This window comes from Chelonia mydas, chromosome 19, assembly GCF_015237465.2.
Source record: "Chelonia mydas isolate rCheMyd1 chromosome 19, rCheMyd1.pri.v2, whole genome shotgun sequence".
Lineage (NCBI taxonomy): Eukaryota > Metazoa > Chordata > Testudines > Cheloniidae > Chelonia > Chelonia mydas.
The window spans coordinates 11,120,633-11,143,108 of record NC_051259.2 but is presented as its reverse complement, the minus strand read 5'-3'; the positions used below and the strand labels follow the sequence as shown (position 1 = coordinate 11,143,108).

The 22,476-nt window shown below is 51.0% G+C and overlaps 1 long non-coding RNA gene across 3 annotated transcripts; it reads right to left on the bottom strand.

Moving 5' to 3' along the window:
* Positions 1-9,102: 9,102 nt before the first annotated feature.
* Positions 9,103-22,096, bottom strand: LOC122463296. 3 transcript variants are annotated; one of them, XR_006286510.1, is made up of 3 exons: positions 21,282-22,095; positions 11,841-19,896; positions 9,103-11,018 (listed from the first exon to the last, which is right to left on the bottom strand). It is a non-coding gene; the product is annotated as an uncharacterized LOC122463296 (long non-coding RNA). The 3 variants fall into 3 exon arrangements; XR_006286509.1 differs by having other exon boundaries at positions 11,841-18,619; positions 19,757-22,094; XR_006286508.1 differs by having other exon boundaries at positions 11,841-22,096.
* Between the last annotated feature and the right edge of the window lie 380 nt (positions 22,097-22,476).

Below are 22,476 nucleotides of genomic sequence, written 5' to 3'. Positions count from 1 at the left end.
GTTTCCTCTCATGTTTTGTAGAATCTTTTTAGAGCTACAATGGACCTTTGAATGCAGTATAATAGAGGATATCCTTTTAGAGTGACCTATGTTCTTTTTGAACTGAATACCAATTAGCTGGATAGAGGCATTCAGCATTCACAGGAATATTTCAAAGCCCCTTTTCTAGTAACTTTATTATCTATAAGTCACACAAGCTTTCTGGTGATACTTGGGCCAGCATGGGAATATAATGACAATATGAGCTTCCTAACACCAGCACGTAAGGGCAACAGTAAGGCCCATTGGGAGTTAGGTGTCCAGGGAATACTTTGCAGGGATGTAAAGCCATATCGGTTTGGGGAAAATCCGCATAGCTAAGCAGTCTGTACATCCCATAGGTTAATGGAGGGATTGGCAACCTTTGGCACACAGCCCACCAGGGTAAGCCCCCTGGCGAGCCGGGCCGGTTTGTTTACCTGCCGCGGTCGCAGGTTCGGTCGATCGCAGCTCCTACTGGCCGCGGTTCTCCGCTCCAGGCCAATGGGTGCTGCAGGAAGCGGCATGGGCCGAGGGATGTGCTGGCTAACGCATCCCGCAGCCCCCATTGACCTGGAGCGGTGAACCGAACCGATCCCTTGGTTAATGCAATACACACTCTTGGGGATGTTATGTATTGCAGATAATATGCTAAGTTTATTTCAGGTAGTTATACAGTAACTTTTTTAATAGTTGTGTTTGTTTAGTGTTGTCCGGCGTGACGGAGCAAGGCCAGATGGCTATGGAAAAATAGTGGGAGCTAGATATATAAGCTCCAGGCTGAACAAATCCCTGGTACCAGGATAAGTGAAATGGCAGCTGCTCCAGGTCAGTTAAGACACCTGGGGCCAATGAAGAACTTTCCAGAAGGCAGGGAGAAGGCTAGGTTGATTGGGACACCTGAAGCCAATCAGGGGCTGGCTGAAACTAGTTAAAAGCTTCCCAATTAGTCAGGTGGGTGTGCGTGTCAGGAGCTGTGGGAGGAAGTTGCACAGTTGGAGAGGCTGATTAGTACACACCATATCAGGCACAAGGAAGGAGGCTCTGAGGTAAGGGTAAAGTGGAGCTTGAGGAACTGAGGGCTGCTGTGGGGGAAGTAGCCCAGGGAATTGTACATGTTATGTTTCTAAAAGGTCAGCTACCATAGCTGATACTATTAGGGTCCCTGGGCTGGAGCCCGGAGTAGAGGGTGGGCCTGGGCTCCCCCCCACACCTTTGCCCCCTGATTAATCACTGAGACTGGGACACAACAGAGACTGTGCGAGGAAGGATAACTTCTCCTCACCTCCCTCGCTGGCTTATGATGAAAATGACTCAGTAGACTGTGACCCTTGTCTCTAGAGAGAGAAGGGTTATGTGGAGGGTCACAGTGAGCCTCTGAGGCTAGCGAAATCCACCAGGAAATGCGGGACCCACAGAGGCAAGGACAGAGCTTTGTCACACCGGCAACAAGTGTTAGACTGTGCAGGAGTTTGTGAATGGTTTAGAACCAGCAAAAATCATTCACTGTGATCATCTAAAATACTGGTCACCGACTCCTCTTGAAGGCACTCAGCTAGTACAGCAGTGGGGGTCATATAAATACATATGTGGAGAATAATATCCATCTAAATATCAAGAGATGAGGACAACAGCAGATACCCCACAAAGATATGCTTATTAATTTCTTGTGTGATGGTAGCACATAGAAGCTCCAATAAGGATCTCATTGTGCTAGGTTCTGCCCACACACCGTATAAAAGTCTCTTCTCCAAAGATCTTACAATCTAATTAAATTAACCAGATTTTGGGAGGAGGAACTTCTGCCAACATTTCCTGCAGTTTTCCATTGTCCTTGATAATTGTCCTAGTGTGTGTGGTCCTAAGGGCCCCAGCACAGTCAGAACACTAGCTAGGCAGCTACCAGCTACCTGTGTAAACTACTTCATCGCCTCTGTGCCTCTGTTTCCCCATCTATAAAATGCAGATAATATTAATTCTCTAAATCCATTCATATCTGTGGGCTATCTATACTCAGATAACAGGGTAATGAGAATTACAGAAGTCTTGTGGCTAAATAAAATTCTCTCTTTCTTAGTTTCCATTGTATAGCCCTAAGGGGACAAATTCAGTCCAGATGTAAGTTGGCTCAAATCCTTTGACATCCCTAAAATTTTACCTGGTCACACAACAGCTGAGTATCATTCAACATCCCGAAGGCCATGGATGTGGAGATGGGTCAGCAAAGCTGAGCTAGATTAGTGGTTCTCAAAGGGGACCTCTGCCAAGGGGTCTGCAGAGCTGCCTGCATCACTCTGGGGAAGTCAGTGATGTTGTTTCCTGAGAGCAACAGCACAATCTAAGGGTTTAAATACACCGAGAAATTGATCAGAATAGCGAAAGCAGAAGACACCATTCCACAATTGCTGTTCCAGAATAGCTCCTCCTGTGCACACGCTATTAAATTGCACTAATTATTCTGGAATAAAGTAACTTTTATTCTGGAATAGTGTGTCTGCCCGGAGAGATATTCCACAATAGCTATTGCAAAATAGTGTATTTCACAACAGCTATTCTGCTCAAATTCCTGTGGCGACAAACCCTAAGACCCTCCGAAGAATCCCTGAGAGGGATTTAGTTTTGAGGCCAATTAAAGTAAATATGGAGCCCCTGTGTGCTCGCTCCCTGCACCGATGCTTAGTATTAGCCGGTCTTTACTGGTTGGTCCAGATTCAACCATGAATGATCAAACTTATGGGTGCCACTAAAACTAAAGGAGGAACAGACACCCAGGATGCCAGGAGCAAACAATGAAGGGGCAGGATGGAGAGATTAGAGCACTGGGGGCTGAAGGCAACAAAGGCGATACAGTTCTAAAAACATGAAAATAAACAACACTGATCCAAAGTGAAAGGAGGGGAGGGGAGGGAAGCAATGTAGCCCGACAGTTGAGCCTGTCACATTCAAGCAAGTGCTTGTTTCTGTGGTGCTGTCCTCAGATGACTTCTTTGTGTAAGCAAGTTGCTGCAGGGATGTTCTGGCGTCAGGACTAGGAGATAAAGCTTTCACTAGAGGATGGGTCTGCCTTGAAAAGCGGGGCACAGCACAAAAAATGTCTGAGAACCACTGAGTCAGCTAAATCACAGATGCATTCTTCGGTAACACTAAGGACTAGTTTGACTTGAACAGATCAATAACACCCATCTTTTAATGAGTCGTGCAGGGCCCCGTGCTCTTAGCGTACCCGGTGGGTGCTTAAACTGCCGAACATTATAACATAACAAGGTCAGGGGACATGACAGCTCTGACAGCTCCTGAATACCAACCAGTGTGTACGCACACACACACACACACACACACACACATTTATGGTAGGTTTGCCCCTCCTCCTGTTTAAGAAATGCAAGGACAGCTGCATTGACACTGTCTGTACCGCAGCCGCAGAAGAAGTGCCCCACCGTTTTAGCTTCTCAAATCATAAGCACTAGGATGCAACACAGAGGATTTCCAAAAATGTAGCAGTTAAAGGAACCCCACTGAGCTGTCAGTGACATAAATGACAGCAAGAGGGTTAAAACCAAACATGGAGGAAGGCAGACCCTTTCCCTCCTCATCTGTGGAAATGTAGCAGTTGGTAAGACAAAGTGATTACCCTGGGTGAGGAGCAGTAGAGGAGAGACACCTCCAGCATCCAGCAGGTGGCTACACTGAATCAGAAAACCATAAACCTTTGCTGGCTGGAGTTGACACTGACAGAAGCTAAATGGAAGAAAGGGAGTCAGCTGGTAATGATTTTTAACCACAGCTAACCTGGGGATGGAGTCCAATCAAAATCCCCTTAAAGTGAATGGAAAGTTCCCCAGTGGCTTCAGTGGGAATTGAATCGTGGGATTTTCAAAGTGCCTAAACTGATTGGGTGCCTAAATCCCATTGAAATCAATGGGAGTTAGGCACTTCTGAAAAATCCCACTTACAAGTCTAGACTTAGGGCCATCATCAGCTCCAGGATCAGAGCCCTCCTCTCAGTCCCCTGTTTGGGTCTGATATTCATGCTCGGTGTCTGGTTTCTTTCAGGAATCCCACAGCTGCCTAAGTGTCGGATTCATTTGTGATAGGGAGTAGCACACAAACACTTATGTCGGTTTCCCGCTACCTTCTGATTGTCCTGTATACAGGGTTTTGGATTAAAAGACGCGGTAGTGAGGTGAAGGCAGTGCAGAAGTAAGAGTGGCAATGCCACAACACCCTTGCCCCCCCCCTACACAAAGAAGGGGGGGGGTGTGGTCAAATAAGTTTGAGAACCACTGATAAGAGATGACCCCTCCTGACTAGGTGCACAGGTTCAGAGCAAACATTTTTTTACAGTCTTAAAGCAAAAACTTTGTAGTCCTGTGGTTCGAGCCCCCACCTCCCAAGTGGGTGATGCTGGCTCCAGTCCCCTCCCCCGGCTCCAAACACTTCATTAGTTACCCACAGTGGAGCAGCTTCAACAGGAGAGATGGAAGGAGCCGAATATCCCATAGCTCTGTATTGGGAGCACCCTTCTTGAGAAGTGGGGGAGTCCCCATTCAAATCCTTTTGTCCCCCGCAGCAGAGAGGGGGGAATTGACCCTTGGTCTCCCACAGCCCAGGTGAGTGCTCTCAGCACTAAGTTCTAAGGTGGGCTTCTCCTCTGGATGGGGAATGGGACCCAATCCGCTAGCTTCTGAGCACACCTGCCAGGTTAGACCCCGCAGCAGAACGCCTGCCTTCCCCCACTTTGTGACGTGCTGTGGGGCATAGGCAGGAGACAAGCAGCTGGATGCCTGGAGCAAGGCATCGGTGCACGTGCCCAGGGACAGAAACCCAAGTGTCCAGGGAACTTTCACCCTGAAAACCTAGGCACCAAGAGAGTTGAGGCACCTCCGGGGTTCGGCGGGAGTTCTGCAGATCACAGTGGAGCCAAAGCAGGGGTTTAGGTGCCTACATCCAGGGACTAGCCACCTAAGTACCCTTGTACACCCCAGTTGGCCATTTTGCAAACCATACCAGGCACTGCTCCCTACCTAGGGGTGTGGCCACCCTGTCCCCGCACGCCCCCCCACACCACAGCACAGGACAGCAGTAGCTCCTCTTCTGTTTGCCTCCTGGGCTTCCATTGCTCTGCTCCGCTTCCGACACCTTCCAGGATGAGGGGCTTAGTCCTCCGGCCAGGTGACACAAGAGGGGACATGAAATTCTTCCCTTCCCTTCTGGGAGGCCCCGACAAGCAGCAGCTTTCCTTGGTTCCTGGCCCTAGCCAGTCTTCCTGACCCCACCGCGAGCTCAACCCCTACTCTCCAGCACAGCCATCCTGGGCTCTCCTTTAGCTCTGGCCTTGGTGCCAGACACCAACTTCAGGTGTCATGGGGCAGGGCTGGTTGGGCACCCAGCAACTGATTAACCCTTTCCTGGCTCATATGGGGTTTGTACACCCCATCACCAGGAGTTCTAAGCAATGTTTTCCTGATGTCTCCTATGGACTTCCTTGATGCATATAGACAGAACACCTCTGGGACTGGCAGCGTATACATTTTTGTCCTCAGTTATGCCAACTCCACTAATTATGCGTAGCGGAACCCCCCATTATAGCCATCCTCAGATCTAAGGCAGCTGTATTATTACCAATTTCTGCCTGTCTAAGGCCCCTATCCCGCAAAGACTTAAACGCATGCCTAACTATATGCTCTGTGAGTAAACCCATCGACTCCAATCGGACAGTCGCAGCGAGGGAAGTTAAGCCCCTGCCTATGTCTGTGCAGGATCTGATCCCAAAGTATTTCCAGGGTCTGTTGGCGTTGGCTGGGATTTTAAAAGAAGCCCAATTTCATAGCCCAGATGCAGTATCTCCACATGAAGCACCTGGCGACTTTTCAGAGGCGTTTTTAATGTCGTAACATCATTAAGGTGCGTAGTGTAGTAAACCGCAATGGCAAGCGTGTGTTTACTGTGCTGGCACACACAATAGAAACTATTCAGTGACACAGCTGTGGTGCTGACTCACAGATCCAGCTCTCAAAGGATGAGGATCATGCTGATTACCTAAGAAAACAGGCATATTTCTTGTATGAGGTGCAAAGGATGCTGAAAGTATATTCCGGGGCCCAACAGAACAATACATTCCATTCCTATGAAATAATTAAGCAATAACACACAAGATGTGCTCCTATTTTTGGTACATGCCTCCAGGTGTGTTGGGAAATACACTTTGGAATGTTTGCAAACTATTGGTATATACCCAGTATAAGAGCCCTTCCTAGTCAGTTCCTCTGGCGAGCAGCAGATGAAATCTTCATCTGTCATTCAGAGATCATACAACCAGAAGGCATCATTGTGATCATTTAGTCTGACCTTCTGCATAACACAGGCCCTAGGACAAGGGTTCTAAAACTGGGGGTTGGGACCCCTCAGGGGGTTGTGAGGTTATTATGTGGGGGGTCATGAGCTGTCAGCCTCCACCCCAAACCCCGCTTTGTCGCCAACATTTATAATGGTGTTAAATATATTAAAAAGTGTTTTTAATTTATAAGGGGGGGTCACACTCAGAAGCTTGCTATGTGAAAGGGGTCACCAGTACAAAAGTTTGAGAATCACTGCCCTAGGACATCTCTGAATTGATTCCTGTTTGAACTAGAAAAAACATCCCATCTTGATTTAAACATTTCCAGAGCTGGAGAATGCACCACAACCCTTGGTAAGTCGTTCCAATCACTCTCACCGTTAAAAAATTGCCCCTTATTTTTAGTGTGACTTTGTCTCGCTTCTAGCCATTGGTTGCAGTCAAATGCCTGCTTAATGACACTGGCGCAAAACAAGCATCAGTGTGGCACCTAGGGATGTTCCACTCACCTTTGTAATGCCGCACAATCAACAACAGGAATAATTTACCCCGGCTCAACTCCAATGTAGGGAACTCCACTGTCTACTTAAAATTCCTTCTGCGGTTTCATCTTGATGCCACATGCTTCAGCGGAACTAGTCCTAAATTCTTGCGTAGTGTTGTTGTGTACTGTTAAAACAACCACAGAGGCTCCACAACAGAGGTGGATGCATCTCAGTAATGGATGAAACACTTTCTCCGTGATGGTTTGTAATATACACATTTGTAAAGGCCTTTGGGATCTTTCAGAGTTAAAGCATCTATTTACAAATTTAATCTGTTTGTACCATTCCTACTGGCATTACGGACACTCCTAGACACACTAGAATTTTTTAACACCATTAACATTTAAAAAAATAGGAAGGAAAGACAAGTGTAACGCTTTGTTTAAATCATAAAACGAACAGCCCCAGGGTAGGGAGAGTATTAGATTTCATAGTGGTGTGAGAGAGACAATGAAAACTGTTAAGAAATTATACACATTTATACAAATTGCAGATCTTGGGATGAGGCGTTTATTAATGTATAATTATGGACGTTTGAAGAAAGAGATGAACAAAGCTAACAAAATGATCCAAGCAGTCAGTTAAAAGACTGCTGCGGCACCCGCTCAGTTACAACTTGTTTGATGCTCCAAAGCTACCCAGCCCAAACCTGGAAGACAAAGGGAAGCAAGGCATGCTGGAGAACTCCCAGCAGCCATCTGTTGTATTTCACTAGATCATTTACCACCAGCAGAAGACACATGAGCCAACGGAGTATGATATAGTCAGGCAACATCAAGGTGCTTAACTTTTATCAATTTATTTATTTTAAATCTGCAGTAGGAAACATTGGGAGGTGAATTGAGGGTGAAAATCTAGGTATTTCTCAGGCTGAGATTTTGCAAAGTTTGAGATCAATAGAAATGCTTCTGTGGTTTGCTTTGTTAAATGCCACCAAAAACATTTTTTTTTTAAATGTCATCTGCAGCCTGAATGCTATTGCATTAATCTAGTCTGCAGGAGCCTGAAAGTCTAGACTATTTGTATGGTCCAAGTTCAGTGAAAGGCAGGAAGTAAGCAGCCAGCAATGACGGTAAAAAATAAAATGACATCTTCAAAGCTCTGTCTGATTTAAAGAAAATCTCAGGTTCCATTAGTAACAGAACAGAAGAAATCTGCTTTCATCATCTGATTTCTTTAAAGAGATGCTTGGAAAAATAACCCTTTATTTCCCCCTGACAAATTGTACCTGAAATGGTTACAAATAAAACGGAAGATCACTGCAATTGAAGACAGAGACAAAAGAGAGAGTTCTCTCTCTTTTCCAGCACCCTGTGGTCAGTCAATTCCATTGCTTTGTTGGTGCCCATAGGAATGCCGATTTGTCTCATGCATTTGATTAGCATGAGGGCACCACTCTCAGGCATTGCGGGGGGAAGTTCACATACACACTTTCCCCCAGGCTTTGCAAGAGGGAGCTTACCAGTAAGAGCAGCAGCAAAGATGCAACTGGCAGGCGGGGCAAAGAGAACGGGGACGGGTCCTGGGTCCAAGCGTGGCTTTGATCTTGGGACCACCCACTCTCCGCGGCTGGAAAGACCTTTGTAAATATCAGCAGGGGAGCAGAATAAACCGACAATATATATTTCCATACATGCTACTTAAAGGGGGCTCAATCAGAAACCTGAAGGGTTATACGTTGGTCCCCATCAACCATTTCAAGCTGATAATGGCCCTTTCAGCTGACCAGGTCCCCTTTATTCAGTTCCGGACAAATGATCCAACTGTGAATTACTGCAGTCACAAGACAAGACACAAAAAGGACACTGGGAGTTTTCATCTCCATCCGAGATGCCTCCTGCAGGACCAGAGTTCAGCTATTTGAAATCAGCCTCTGAAACACAGAAAAGTTCTAGCAGCAGATGAAGGGCCCTTTTAATTCTCATTAGCCTGTTGGTGGTGTTTTTCTCCAAGGGAACTAAAGGGTTCAGCTGCTCAGTGAATCCTGTCACTGGATTCATTATTTAATTTCATTCAACTTTTCAGGGGCCAAACCCAATTCCTCAGCAGCAGCATTGCAGCAAGATGTGCCATCAAACCATTATTCAGGCCCACAGCGAGGTGGTAGATAAGCAGGCAAACAAAACAAAATAGAAAAGTGCTGAATTGTTATGTTCATGGTATATGTACAGACAAGTTAGATAAAAAGACAAATACTCTTGCTGAAGGGTTGCAATGTAACACTACTTTATTTCTTAGCATTCTGAACAATAACACACAAGAACCCCAAATCAGAGAGAGACAAACAAGGCTGCTCCCCAAAAACAGAGAGACGCAACTCGTCCCACTTTACTCGAGGCTGGCTATCTGAAGAATTGACTCTGATCACATGCTTCCCTATAGAGTCCCGCTACCCTGTAAGCAGGATCAGTAAAAAACCCTTAGGCTTTAAAGTGACAGCTTGCAATTTTTTAAGTTTTCAATACACCACAAGAATGAAGTTTTCTATCCACAATGCAAGCTCCCCCCCCATGCCAGGAACCTCAGACTTCACCTGGAGAGACACCTTCTATGCACGAGAGAGGCCCTTTCAGCCCATGGCCTGTTGGCTTTGTCAAGAAGGGACATAAATAGTATAAATGATGATGGATTTAGGGTTTTTTTGTTTTGTTTTGTTTTTTTAATTTATAAAGTGTCACAGTTACTGGGCAAACTGTGCCTTGGGCCCCTTTCAGTCCCTCCCGAGTGCACCCCTTACATGAGAGGCCTGGTTTCCTCCCTCACTTTGGGAAGAACTACTGTCAGCCTGGATCTCTGGGCTGCTGATCTCTGGCTCCCAATTGTATTAATGACAAAGAGTCAGTCTAGTTTGGGCACCACTAGAAGTTTCCCTTCGAGAGCCTGGGACGGCTTCCATTTGCAGTGACCCAGAGCCGGTGTCTTCAAAACAGCCCGTCGTTTGTTCATTTCTCAAAGGGACAATGCATGAGAGCAGAGCGCCAACCAAGGCAATAACCTTTGCAAATTCCCCTCAGCTCAGCTGAGTCCATCTCTGGCCTGGCCTGTTTACAGTCTCTATGTCTCCCTGTTCCTGGTCAGCTTTTCTCTGACACACCTGGTAGCTTCTCCTCCCTCCCCTCTCCTCCCTCCCTATCACACTCCACCTCTCTCTTTTTCAGAGCCTTTAGGTCTCCTTTGATCCCAGGCATGGCCTTGGGAGGAGTAACTCAGGGGAGCCTGTATGGAGGTAGTTTGTTCCCCCCTTGATGGCCCAGCCATTGTTATGTTAGCTGCTTTCAAGGTGTGTACCTAAAGCTGTCTTATCTTTGCCATTGCTCCTGGCCTGGAGGTTTCCTCATTTCCAGCCTCCTTTGCTTTAATTCCATCCTGCCTGGCCAAATACACAGAGGCCTGCACACATTCTTTAAACAACAACAGGGCTATTTCCCAGTTGGTCACATCGGGCAGCTACTCTGAACATCTTTGAATGCCAGATTTGTTACTGTGGCCAGATTGGACACCAGCTCACTACACCGAGACTGAGAATGCCGGCCTCAGTTCACGTAGTCTACAGAACCCCAGAGTGGACATTTTCAATTCACGTGTTTGAAACCACACGAGCGGAGCAGAGAAAAACTGTAGATCCTACCACAGGTGATGTGTGGGAGGGACATAAAGGGGGGCACCAGGTAAAGGGGGGGGCACGTGACCTGCTCCTGATCTTCTGAGTCATCGAGGCCTGCCTGTCTGACATCTAGTTTCCATGCTGACTGAATGAGATTACCGTGCACTGTAACAAACTATGCAAACTAGTTAATCGCTGTAATCCTGCAGGAGAACAAAGGTGTTGAAAGACGACCTGACTCAAAGAGGATGTTATTTACTCATTTGTTTTGCTCCCCAGGGCCTCTGAAGATCCATCTTGTGTACAAGGTGGGAGAGTCCCCCATAGCACTTGGACACAATAGCTAACATATTACACGCGCACGGTGGAGGATTAAAGATTAGCCTACTATACATTTGCCAAACTGTCACAGGGCGTCAGCTGTTGTGGGTTCTTTGCTTTCCAGCCTGGCAGTGTGTCCTCTCTATTGTCCACGGGGTGGCAGCGGCTCCCAGGCTTCACTGGGTGTTGTGGTCTGTTAGCAAAGGTTTGTTTTTGTAAAGCTCTGGTCTATTTGCCACCAGTGGAAACCAGGAAAGGGCCAAGACTGACTTGAACCAGTGCTAGAGAGGGCAGGGGCCGAAAGCAATACTAAAACCCTGGACGCCTCTGTGGGGCCTGGGGAACTGGTTCAATGATTGTGTTTCTTACTGAGGTGGCTAGGAACCAGCCAGCCTTAGAGCCCTGGTGAACTGACACAGGCTAGTAGCAGACCCTGCTCCATATATTTCATAGAATATCAGGGATGGAAGGGACCTCAGGAGGTCATCTACTCCAACCCCCTGCTCAAAGCAGGACCAATCCCCAATTTTTGCCCCAGGTCCCTAAAGGGCCCCCTCAAGGACTGAACTCACAACCCTGGGTTTAGCACAATGCGCAAACCACTGAGCTATCCCTCCAAAGAGTTAATAGTCTAAAGACAGACGGAGCCTAGGGGACAGTGACAGACCACACAGCTGATCAGTGTGATAGTGGCAAACTCTGCTTGTTGGGGTGGATTTAGTTAGGAGGGGATGACGTCACAAGCGATAAGAGACCAACAGATTATGGGCAGCAGGTTTAAAACAAGTAAAAGGAAGTTCTTCTTCACTCAGTGCACAGTCAACTTGTGGAACTCCTTGCCTGAGGAGGTTGTGAAGGCTAGGACTATAACAAGGTTCAAAAGAGAACTGGATAAATTCATGGAGGTTAAGTCCATTAATGGCTATTAGCCAGGATGGGTAAGGAATGGTGTCCCTAGCCTCTGTTTGTCAGAGGGTGGAGATGGATGGCAGGAGAGAGATCACTTGATCATTACCTGTTAGGTTCACTCCCTCTGGGGCACCTGGCGTTGGTCACTGGTGGTAGACAGGATACTGGGCTGGATGGACCTTTGGTCTGACCCAGCCTGGCCGTTCTTATGTTCTTAACAGCTGAGAAGGGAAGGAAATCATAGTCAGCTGGTTTCCAGCCCTTTGGCCAAGACTTTCAAAAGCGCCAGTGATTCTGGGGCACAACCTCAGCGCCTTTTATTCAGAGGGCAGGTGCTCAGCCCCTTCTGACAACCGCTTTAAGGTGTCTCACGTTGGGTCTCCCAAAGTGGAAGCACCCCCAGTCTCACGTAGTCACTTTTGAAAATCTCGGTACCCCTTTTTGTTGGTGCCGGTTTCACTCTGATGCCTAGTGAAGCCTTAGGCCACAGACCATCTTTGTTAAAGACTCAAAATTCCCACCCCCTTTAACTGAGGTGGGAGAGGTTACAATACATTTCTCCAAGGCAGACCAAAAAGCCCTCCCATGAATCCGGGGGAGATGAAGTCTGACAATATTAATATTTCTAAGGTAATTAACAAGCAAGAGGAAAAAAACCCCTTTAGGTTCCAGAACTGTACCCCAATAACGTACAGGGGATTGTGGGGAGAGGGATGGGGAATTTTTATACATCATAAAGAAGCAAAACAGACTTGGACAAATAATTTCCTGTCTCCATGCCTCAGTTTCTCCATTTGTAAAACGGGGGGATGCCATTTACCCTCTTGATGAGGTCCTTGCAGTTTACAGATGCAAAGTGCTAGGTAAGAATGAAGTATTAGAGAGATGACCGTTATTTAATTATTAATCAAATCAGGCACAAACCCAGTGCTTTGTAGGTCACAGCTCATCAGAGTGATGAAGAAAGAGAGACTATGGCCAGTCTAAAGCATCCCTTATCACACCCATGGCACAATAAGCTTCACCTAATGCATTAAAACTCAGAACACCTTAAACAACCTTCCCTGACAGCTCCCATTTATATTTGAATCTGCACAGGTGTCGAGGTACCGTGTCCTGTTGTCTGCTCGCTGGCTCAGCGCTATCAAGTACAATCGGAGCAATGAAGTGATTTGTCGCTGGGTGTTTTCTCTCCCTGCTAGGGCATAAACAAAGGTCTCTGTCTATCCCTCGTGATACAATCAGCTATTAAGGTATGTTTGGCTGAGCCCAAGTTAGAAAACCAAGTTGGGAAATACTTGGGGGCTGTGAGTCAACCCTGGACAGTCTCTACGTAAAAGAATAAATGGACACAAATCAGATGTCAAGAATTATAACATTCATAAACCAGTCGGAGAACACTTCAATCTCTCTGGTCACGCGATTACAGACATGAAAGTTGCAATATTACAATAACAAAACTTCAAATCCAGACTCCAGCGAGAGACTGTTGAATTGGAATTCATTTGCAAATTGGATACAATTAACTTAGGCTTGAATAGAGACACTAAGTCATTATGCAAGGTAACCTGTTTCCCCTTGTTTTTTCCTACCCCCCACCCCTAGACGTTCTTGTTAAACCCTGGATTTGTGCTGGAAATGGCCCACCTTGATTATCATACACATTGTAAGGAGACTGGTCACTTTAGATAAGCTATTACCAACAGGAGAGTGGGTTTGTGTGGAGGGAGGGGAGGGGAGAAAACCTGAATTTGTGCTGGAAATGGCCCAACTTGATTATCATACACATTGTAAGGAGAGTGATCACTTTACATAAGCTATTACCAGCAGGAGAGTGGGGTGGGAGGAGGTATTTTTTCATGCTTTGTGTGTATAAAAAGATCTTCTACACTTTCCACAGTATGCATCCGATGAAGTGAGCTGTAGCTCACGAAAGCTTATGCTCAAATAAATTGGTTAGTCTCTAAGGTGCCACAAGTACTCCTTTTCTTTTTGCGAATACAGACTAACACGGCTATTACTCTGAAACTAAGAGCTCTGTGCGGGTACAGAGTGGGGAGAGCACACTGGAGCCCTCTGCACACTTGGACAGAGGACAGCGAGAACCCTGATGCTTCCTCTATCCGTGGGACATTCTGGCACCACGAGCCCCTCCACCGTGGGTGTGGCAAAGGCCCTGCCCCATTCTGCATCGGCTGGCAGTGCAGGGATGGTGCCAGGGTGCACCTCCAAAGCGACGCTCAGCCCCAGATCATGCCCTCAGCCGGCAGCAGCTTTTGCATCGTGAAGGTTCCCAGTGCACGTGGCAGGCTATATCCGGGAATCCTTTCACCCAGCTCAGAAATGCAGCCACTTTTGGGGTGGGACGTCATAGCCACACAGCAACACCACACGCCTCTCTTTTTCACCGCGTCCTCTTGGGGAACTCCTCGTTGTGGTGTAATGAACAAGGGGGGCTTAGCACAGCAGCCTGGAGGCAAGGCAGAGCTGACTGCTAGGAGACCATGTACTACAAGCAGGGTGATAGGGGAGAAGAACGCGATTATGCTTGTTCAGTCACTGTGGGAATGTAAAGACCAAGGCCTAGATCCTCAAAGGCACCTAAATACCATTGAGGGGCTGGGCCCACCAGCCTAATTCCACTTGTGGGGGACACACGTGTATGTTAAGAAGCTGCAGCTGCTTACACTGGGGCTAAATGTGACCCCCGGGCTCTGACCAGCCTCTCCCTAGCTCCTTGTCCCCCTGTGTCCCTCCCCGGCATTCTGCACATGGGGTAAGTAATGCCAGAGGGTTCGGGGCAGGGAGGAATCTGTCCTCTCACCACCTTCCACTTAGAGATAGCCTTGGGGCGGAAAGTTAGTATCAGCAGCGTCGCCAACACCAAGCGTTCAAACGGCGTCCATCAGAAATGACCCAACTGGCTTAAAAAGTCACGCGTGTGGCTTCAAGACGTCGGAGGAGAGAGTTACCAGTCGGCCCGCCGACCCGTCAGACCCCTCGTCCCGCAGTACCTGGTGACAAAGAGGAAAAGAAACCCTTTTGATTTATGCTCAGCCACCTGTTATCTAAGGCTCTCAGAGCACTCACAAGACCGTGGTCTTCAGCCCATCATGGCCTGGTCCTGTCCCGTAAATAAATAATTATTTCCTGCTGAGGTCAGGTGATCCCACGCGGTGCCCTGTCCTCAGTCCACCCAGGGCTGCGTCTCTCCCAGCTGCTGAGGTGTCGTCTGAGCAGAGGCAGGCAAAGGCCACCGGCTGTGAAGGACAGAAGAAGCAGTAAATTCTTACGCTGGTGCATCAGACCAGGGTTTCTCTACCTTTCCCATGTTGCCACCCCCTGGGATCCACCCCACCGGCCAGCTGGGACCCCAGCTCCTATTTAGTAACATGACAAGGACAGGGCAGTATTAACCCCCAAAACCCTTGTAGGGGTCACGACCCCAGGGTGTGGCTCCACCAGGGCTGCGGACCAGGGAGGGGGCACGCGTGGCCAGTTCCACCCCTGCAGGTGGAAACGACGGCTCCGGCTCCCCTCGGAGCAGAGTGAGCCGGTAACTGGAGTGTGACCTTCAGCTCCGCCCGCCCCCAGGCCTTTGCCTCTGAGGATGGCCATGGACCTCCCTCCTTTCCAGCACAAGACAAACCCAGCAGCTCTGAGTCCCCGCTCGAAAGGCGGCGACGGTGGCATTTTTAACACCCAGGAGCCGAACGGCAGGTGCTCGCGCCAGGCAGGGCCTTCCTCAGCGGAGGTGTAATCGCCGCGCTCTAGACTTTGGCCTTGGCAAGAGCCGCCGGCACCTCTCCCCGGCTTCAGCACAGAGGGAGGGCAATCGCCAGCGGCACCTTGGATTCTCCAGTTAGCCGAGCCATGCAATTTCTTATCTGCTGCGGAAAGTCCCAAAGGCCCTGCCAGGTGCAGAAACCGCCTGCAAAGCTTCCTGCAGTGGAAACAAGCACAAAAACCAGCCTCCGGCTGTGTCTAGCCCGGGGGCGGGCGGGCGGGCGGGGGGGGGGGTTGTGCTGCAGCTCCTCCCATGCCAGGCAGGGTCCCTGCTCTAGCCAGGTGCAATCAGAGCTAATACTTCAAGTCTGGCCAGATTCTCTCCAGGTGAGGAAACACCTGCGGGCAGCACTGGCCTTCCGGATGCAAGATAGCAGGGCCCCCACCCAGCCCCAGGCTTCGTTGGTGGCTGGTAACGCTGCATGGCGTGAGTGGTCTCAAAAGTCTAGTATGTCGCCCAGATGCTGTGGTGATGGGCACCAAACAGATACTCGGAGTAATAAATACAGGTATTTAATCTGCACTGAGAGTGGCTGGGCTTTAACTGCAGCAGGTGACAATCAGGTGGTAGCTAGGTTTCTCTCTGTCTGTGGTAGCCTGACCCCCGGTACTGTAGTCTCTGAGCACGTCTCAATCCCAGAAGGTAGGGCACTGCTGCTAGCCCCATCTTGCAGATCGGGAATGGAGGCCCAGGGAGCTTAAGGCTCAGATCTGCAAAAGGATTTAGGGTCCTGACTCCCGTGGATTTCAACAGAACTTAGGAACCTAAATGTCTTGGTGTATCTGGGCTGCAGTGAGTCACTCCAAGTCACACAGGGAGCCTTTGGCAGAGCAGGGACGTGAATCCGTGTCTCCAGTGGCCCATGCTATCATCCTACCCCCCCTAGCCAGCCGTACTCACGTTCCCCAGTGCAGCCCGAGAAGCGTCTGCCCACAGCCTGGTTTTATAACAACCTTCCTGTTCCCAGTGGTCAGGAAGGCTCAGATGGGCCTGAATCCAAGCTCCAGCCCCAAACAGCTAGGCTCTGGATCAGAACAGAGTAGCTTGTGCCCGTTTTCCGGTTAGAACCCTATTAGGTTTTGGCCAGAAAGGTTTTTCCCCTCCGCACCTCCCAAGGGCGTCTGCTTGGAAGTAAGGAACAGGATGTTAAGTATCCAGTGTAGATAGGGGCATGTTGTGTTTAATGTTATACCAGCTGGTCATGGGTAAACCCTTCGGGAATCACAGGGTAACCCCTAACCAGCTGGCATGATGTTTAACCTGACTTGTCCCTGTCTTCCCTGTCTATGCTGTTAACATGACTCCTCGTGGTCATGTTCTGATGTGATCTCACTGTCTAGTGAGGGGAAGTCGCTGGGGTGCCCAGGGCCTTGCAAACGGTGTCCTTGACAGCTACGCGGCTGGCTCAAAGGTTTAGATTAGAGCCTTGGCCCTGGCCCTGGCCCTGGCCAGCATCTCAGCCCCTTGCTGGGAAGCAGCACCTCCTGAGCTGCTCCCAGGTGGCACCGATTTCCTGGAGTGCCAATGGGGCTTTAGCCTACCAGCAACTGTGGCTTTTGCCTTCCTGGCTGGGCAGCGTTTTCAGTGGAGACACAAGCAGTTGTGCTGATGAGCAGAGTTCAGAGGCTCCAGCGAAAACATGGGGAGACAGACCCCTGGCATCAAGGATTGGCCTGCCCAGTTCTGCCAGAACACGGACCTGCAGCTGCTCCAGCTCAATCATGAGCACAGAAGGCAACCTACAAATTGGCTTCACATGACCAGAGACTGTTTTCACTTTAGGGTTAAGCAGGGATTGGACTTCCCCTGCCAACTCAATCCTTGGCCCCGCTGCTGCCCCAGCCCAAAAGGGGAACGAGCTAACTGCAACCGAGGTGCTGGTTTCTGCGGTGTGGAAATGGGCCGTGGGGAATTGTAGCAGGCCAACGTGGCCTGGCTGACCCCAGCCTTGCTCTCTGACCATTCTTCCGGCCCTTCCGAGACCCCAGCAGTGTGGCTCTCCATCCCCCATTAAGGGCTGACCATGCCCCCCGCCCACGTCCCCTGCTGATCTAGGGAGCGAAGGCACTTTCAGGATTCGAACCCAGCTCTCCTGCAGTGCAGCGAAGAGCTTGAGCCATCAGGCTACGGGACCTGCATGGCAGCTCTATGGCTTGACGCTCAGCTCTGGGTACCCCCTGGGGAGGAGAATAAGCCTGGAGGGGTGAGAATCACCCTAGAGCACCCCCGCTCTGTCCCAGCAGCACTCAGATTCCAAGGCCATAAGGGAACTTCAATCTAGTCTGACCTAATCTAGTCGCACCTCCTGTGTAACGCTGGCCAAGGATGCAGGGAGGCGGAGGGAGGCCCCTGTTTCACCTGCCTTTCACAGACAGGGCCTTTCCTTGCCCCCTCCCCTGGACTGGGTAGGGCCAAGCTGATCACTGAGTACAGGATCTTCAGATCAATTTCTTTAATTGGTGCCAGGCGAGGCTTTGAAATGTGCTAACCATGGTGGAGTCCGGCTGTCAGCCAGGAGGGGAGAGCCCCAAAAAGCCCTTCGAACAGATTACCACCGCCTCAGTGCTCTTCAGTCCCAGGCAAGCCCACGGCAGCAGGACCGTTCATGTTACTCACACTTCTCCTGGGCTCTCTCTTCCACTTACGATCGTCTTTCCCGCACGGGGCCTGGCCTTGCAGTGCAGGGCACGAGCAGCCGGGCCCTGGGGCTGCTCCTTTGGTGCACCGTTCCTAAGCAGAGAATCAGTGAATCCAGTGCTGTGAGCATCCAGCCGAGTTGACCTTGGGGCTGCCCGGCTGCACAGTTCCTAAGCAGAGATAGTAAATCCAAGACTCTGCCCCCCCCACTCCGCTGCGGAGCGGGGAGTTGGTTTAGCCCGCAGCCCCCAGAGCGATTACACTTATCACCGCAGATAAGGGGGCAGTGATGCTTTTGCCTCGGCCTTCGAGGCGTCAGGCCTGCAAAGAAGGCAGCTACTTCAGCACGGGAATAACTGCGATCTCACCTGGCCAGATGTCACAGGGATGGGCACGGTCGGAGAATGTGGATGGAGAGAGGTCAGCAGCTTGCCTGGTGTAGTTGTTGCCACGTGATTCACCTGCAAAAGGCTCCTTCCTTTTTTTTTTTTTTTTTTTGCCAACCCCTGTAGAGACCCCAGGACCGACCGGGACCCTGACTTCTGGCCCGTTTGCCTGAATCCATCCCCGGCCAGACCCCACTGAAGTTGGTGCCGCGGCACCAGGGTGGAGTCTGGCCTTGCACTGAGCAGCCAGGTGCAGGTTCACGAGCTGAAGCCAAGGAACTGCTGCCGTCTCGGACCGAGGAGCAAGGCCAGCACGGTGCTCCATGCTGGTTTCTATCCCCGGGCAGCACACAGGGACGATGCAGGCCTCCTGCTCCGCCCCTGGCTGAGGGCGCTCTGGGTGGAGTGGGGCTCAGGCTTGCGAAGCCGGCCGGCCGGGGCCCACACGCTGCCCTCCTGTAGAGCAGCACCCGGGCCTCAGAGCCCCGACACTCGCCCACAAGCTTGGTTACAGCCTGGGGAGGGAGGCCAATAGACTGAGCCCACCTCAGGAGGGCACGTGGGCAGCCGCAGGCGTGGAAGAGGAGCCTCGAGTTTGGGGTGCCCAGCCTGAGATACCTTGCCCCGCCCCTCCGAACACCAGCCCCCAAAGAGCCTCCAGTTTGCAACCTATTTACCATTAGGGGCCGCCAAGGCAGCTCTCTGTGGGACACAACCACACCATATACACCCTACCTGTGCAGCCCTGAGGATAGCACATCGGCCATCCTGACGGGGATGCAAATGGCCCATGGGGCACAGGCAGAGATCACAGGCTCTAGTTGGACAGACAGACAGATGGAGGCAGCCACCATCAGAGGGCACTTGGGAGCCAAGTCTCCGATTCCCCAGAGGCTCCCAGGCACCTCACTCCTATTGAAACCAGTAGGATTTAGATGCTGCAATGCCTCTGCGGATCTGGGGCCAGAAGTCAAACTCCCCCACCCCCACCCAGGCCACGCTTCCGCCCCACAGGTGGGCTCAGGATCAGGCCATTGTGGCTAGTGCCCGTGCTGCATTGCAGACCACAGGTTGATTTGTCGGGGCGCAGGGGGGATTGGGATTCCCTCACACGTGCCGAGCCGCCATCCTGGGGGCGGGAGGGGGGCTGAGGGAGGGAGAGAGACACCCTCCTGTGCCCCACCTCCACTTTAAGCAAACCTTGGCTCTCACCTTGAGGGAAAAGCTGTTAAACCAAAGGGCCAGATGGGAGCCGTTCCGGTTAGCGAGGCTCAGCTCACGCCCGGCAGCGCCCCAGCCAGGGACTCCATGCAAAGACTGAGGAGAAGCCACTGTAGATAACGCTGTGCAAACTGTCCTTCACCGCGAGCGATTATCATGCCAGGAGGGGGAGAGGCAGAGAGAAAAGGCAGCCAAGGTGGCCTTGAGCTCTCGCCTGGAAAAAACAAGCAGTCCCATCCCCACCCAGCTGGCCGGCCGGCTAGGGGAACTGGCTCAGAGCCCTGTCACAGCCCCAGGACCGCTTCAGCTAGCGCAGCGTGGCCCCACCCATGTGTCCGGCTCAGTGGAGCCTACGCGGAGGAGACAGCCCCATGGTTAGCCCCACCACGCTGCTGCCCCGTTTGTCCCCATCGACCCTCACGCCTGAGCTGAGCAGCGGGACCGTTCTGGTCCCTCGCCCTGACAGGGCTGGGGTCTCAGAGGAGACAATGCAGGGGGAGGGGGAGCCCCAGCAAGTTGGAGGAGATGCCGTCCCAAAGTCCTGAGTCTCAGAGCTCAGGAGTGGGGCAGGAACCAGCTTTCCTGTTCCCACCCTCCCCATTCCGATTTCAGAATTGCCCCATTCTCCATGAGGAGGAAACCGAGACCCAGAGCAGCCAGGAGCCCAGTGGTTAGGGTACATCGCTGGCCTATTGGAGACCCACATTCATACCCCAGCTCCAACGCAGCCAGAAAAGGAACTTGAAACTGAACCTTGTTCCAGGTGAGCGCCCCCAGCTCTCAGGTGAGTAGCTGCTCTGGGGTCCCACTCTCTCCCCTCTACCAGAAACTCCATCCTGGACCTGAGAAACCTTCCCAACAAGTTTTGTCCAGACAAACCATTTCCCACGAAAAGTTTTGGTCTCAACTTGTCACAAATTCCTGACCAAAAACCCAGTCCCACTCAGTTCCCGTGGCTAGAAGCTGAGGGCGACCCTTGTCCCTAGGAGCTGGGTTTTACCTGGTTGCAATTAAGTCAGGTCATCAGGCTGAAATAGTTAACAGAGGCAGCGTGATCTAGAGGGCAGAGAACTACCCTGGGACTCTGGAGATCTGGATTTGTTCCCAGCTCTGCCAGCAACGGGCTATATGACAACAGGCAAGTCACTTCACCTGCCTCTGTTTCCCCAGCCACCCTTTGGCTGTTTAGATTGTGATCACGTTGGGGCAGCCGCTGCGTATTCTGTGTGCGTCCAGCACCAGGCACCATGGGGTCCCGCTCGCATCAGGGGCCTCTAACTGTTACTGGGAGGCCCATGATATTTATTAATAAACCCCCATGGCGACAGGCACCGTCCTAAGCTCTGGGGCCCTGACCGTGCATTTAAAAACCACAGCACCAGCATGGATCCCAGCCACAAAACCATCTGAGACCCCAGCACTGCCAGACTGCCTCCCCCACGCAGCTGATCCTGTCACATAACCACAGCCTCGGCCCTACCCCCGGCAGCTCAGACCGACAGGCTTTGCAGCATACCTGGAAGGTCAAAAGACTCCAAGCTTGGGTGGGGGAGTATCTGCACCTGGGAGAGGCTCCAGCAAGCCCCCTCCCCTTTTGATTCAACAGGTCGCTTATGACACAGCGAGAAAGGCAGCACCCAAGACAGTTGCGGCTGCCTATTCCACCTCCCTAGCTTCCTGTTGCAGTTCCAAATTAGCTTCTTCACGTCCCGTCCCGCCCTGCTGCCTGGCGACACCATGCCCGTTCATTAGCGGCCACGTTTCGGCCCTGCCTGTGTGGAAGGGAAGAGGGTGCTGCACAGGGCCTGAAGGTCCCCACCCTCGGAGGGGCTGGAGCCACAACAGGGGGCGATGGGATCAAGGCCCAGCACCGAGGCTGCATTCAGCGCTGCTCTTATCAGCGGCTGGCAGCTGAGCCCTTGCGCACTGCCAATAAAAGCTGTTACCCTAAAGATGCTGACAAAGTCCCGGTCAGCAAACGGCCCCTCAGCCCAGGAGCTGCAGGAATCCCAGCCGCTGAGGGAGGCGCTGGAAGTCTTAGCAGCTTGGCTCTTTAAGCCCGCTCCCTAGTGCCAAGCCTTTGCCACCCTCCACAGATACCCGCTTCCTTACGCCGTGGGTTGAAGGGGGTAGGCACAGATCTCGCCCTTGCCAGGAGGGAAGCTCCGAGAAGGGGATGCTACTCTAGCCTGAGCCCCTCCCTCTCAGTGCTGGGAGCACAGCCTGACCTGTTACCAGGCCAGTTGGCTTTTTTGGGGCTTGTGAATTTTACGACCACAACAAGAAGTCCCGTTTTCTGCCCCATCACTGTACTTCCTTGATGAACGTCGCCAGCTTACCCTGCACAAAGACCACATGCTTAACAGAGCTAGTCTCTTTCGCGCCGCGGGGCCTTGGCCAGCTCCCACTCGACTCCGACGGCTTGAGGGCTCATCTGCTTTTGATCAGATGTAAGGCATTTCCTCCCGGTCCCTCCCGCCCTAGATAAGCACACAGGCACACGCAAAGTTCAAATTTGGCTCCTGCAAGTGGGTTGTGCCCAGGCCTTCGAAAAGCTGCCATGTCTGACCACTTAGGAATTCAAAAGGCAGTAGGAACCTGACTGAAGTAAACTCCCTTAAAATTCACATGAACGCTCCCGTCTTGTGAGGCTCTTTATGGCAGGGACTGTACCTCAGTACAATAGGCCTCGATCCTGCTTTTAGCTGCCC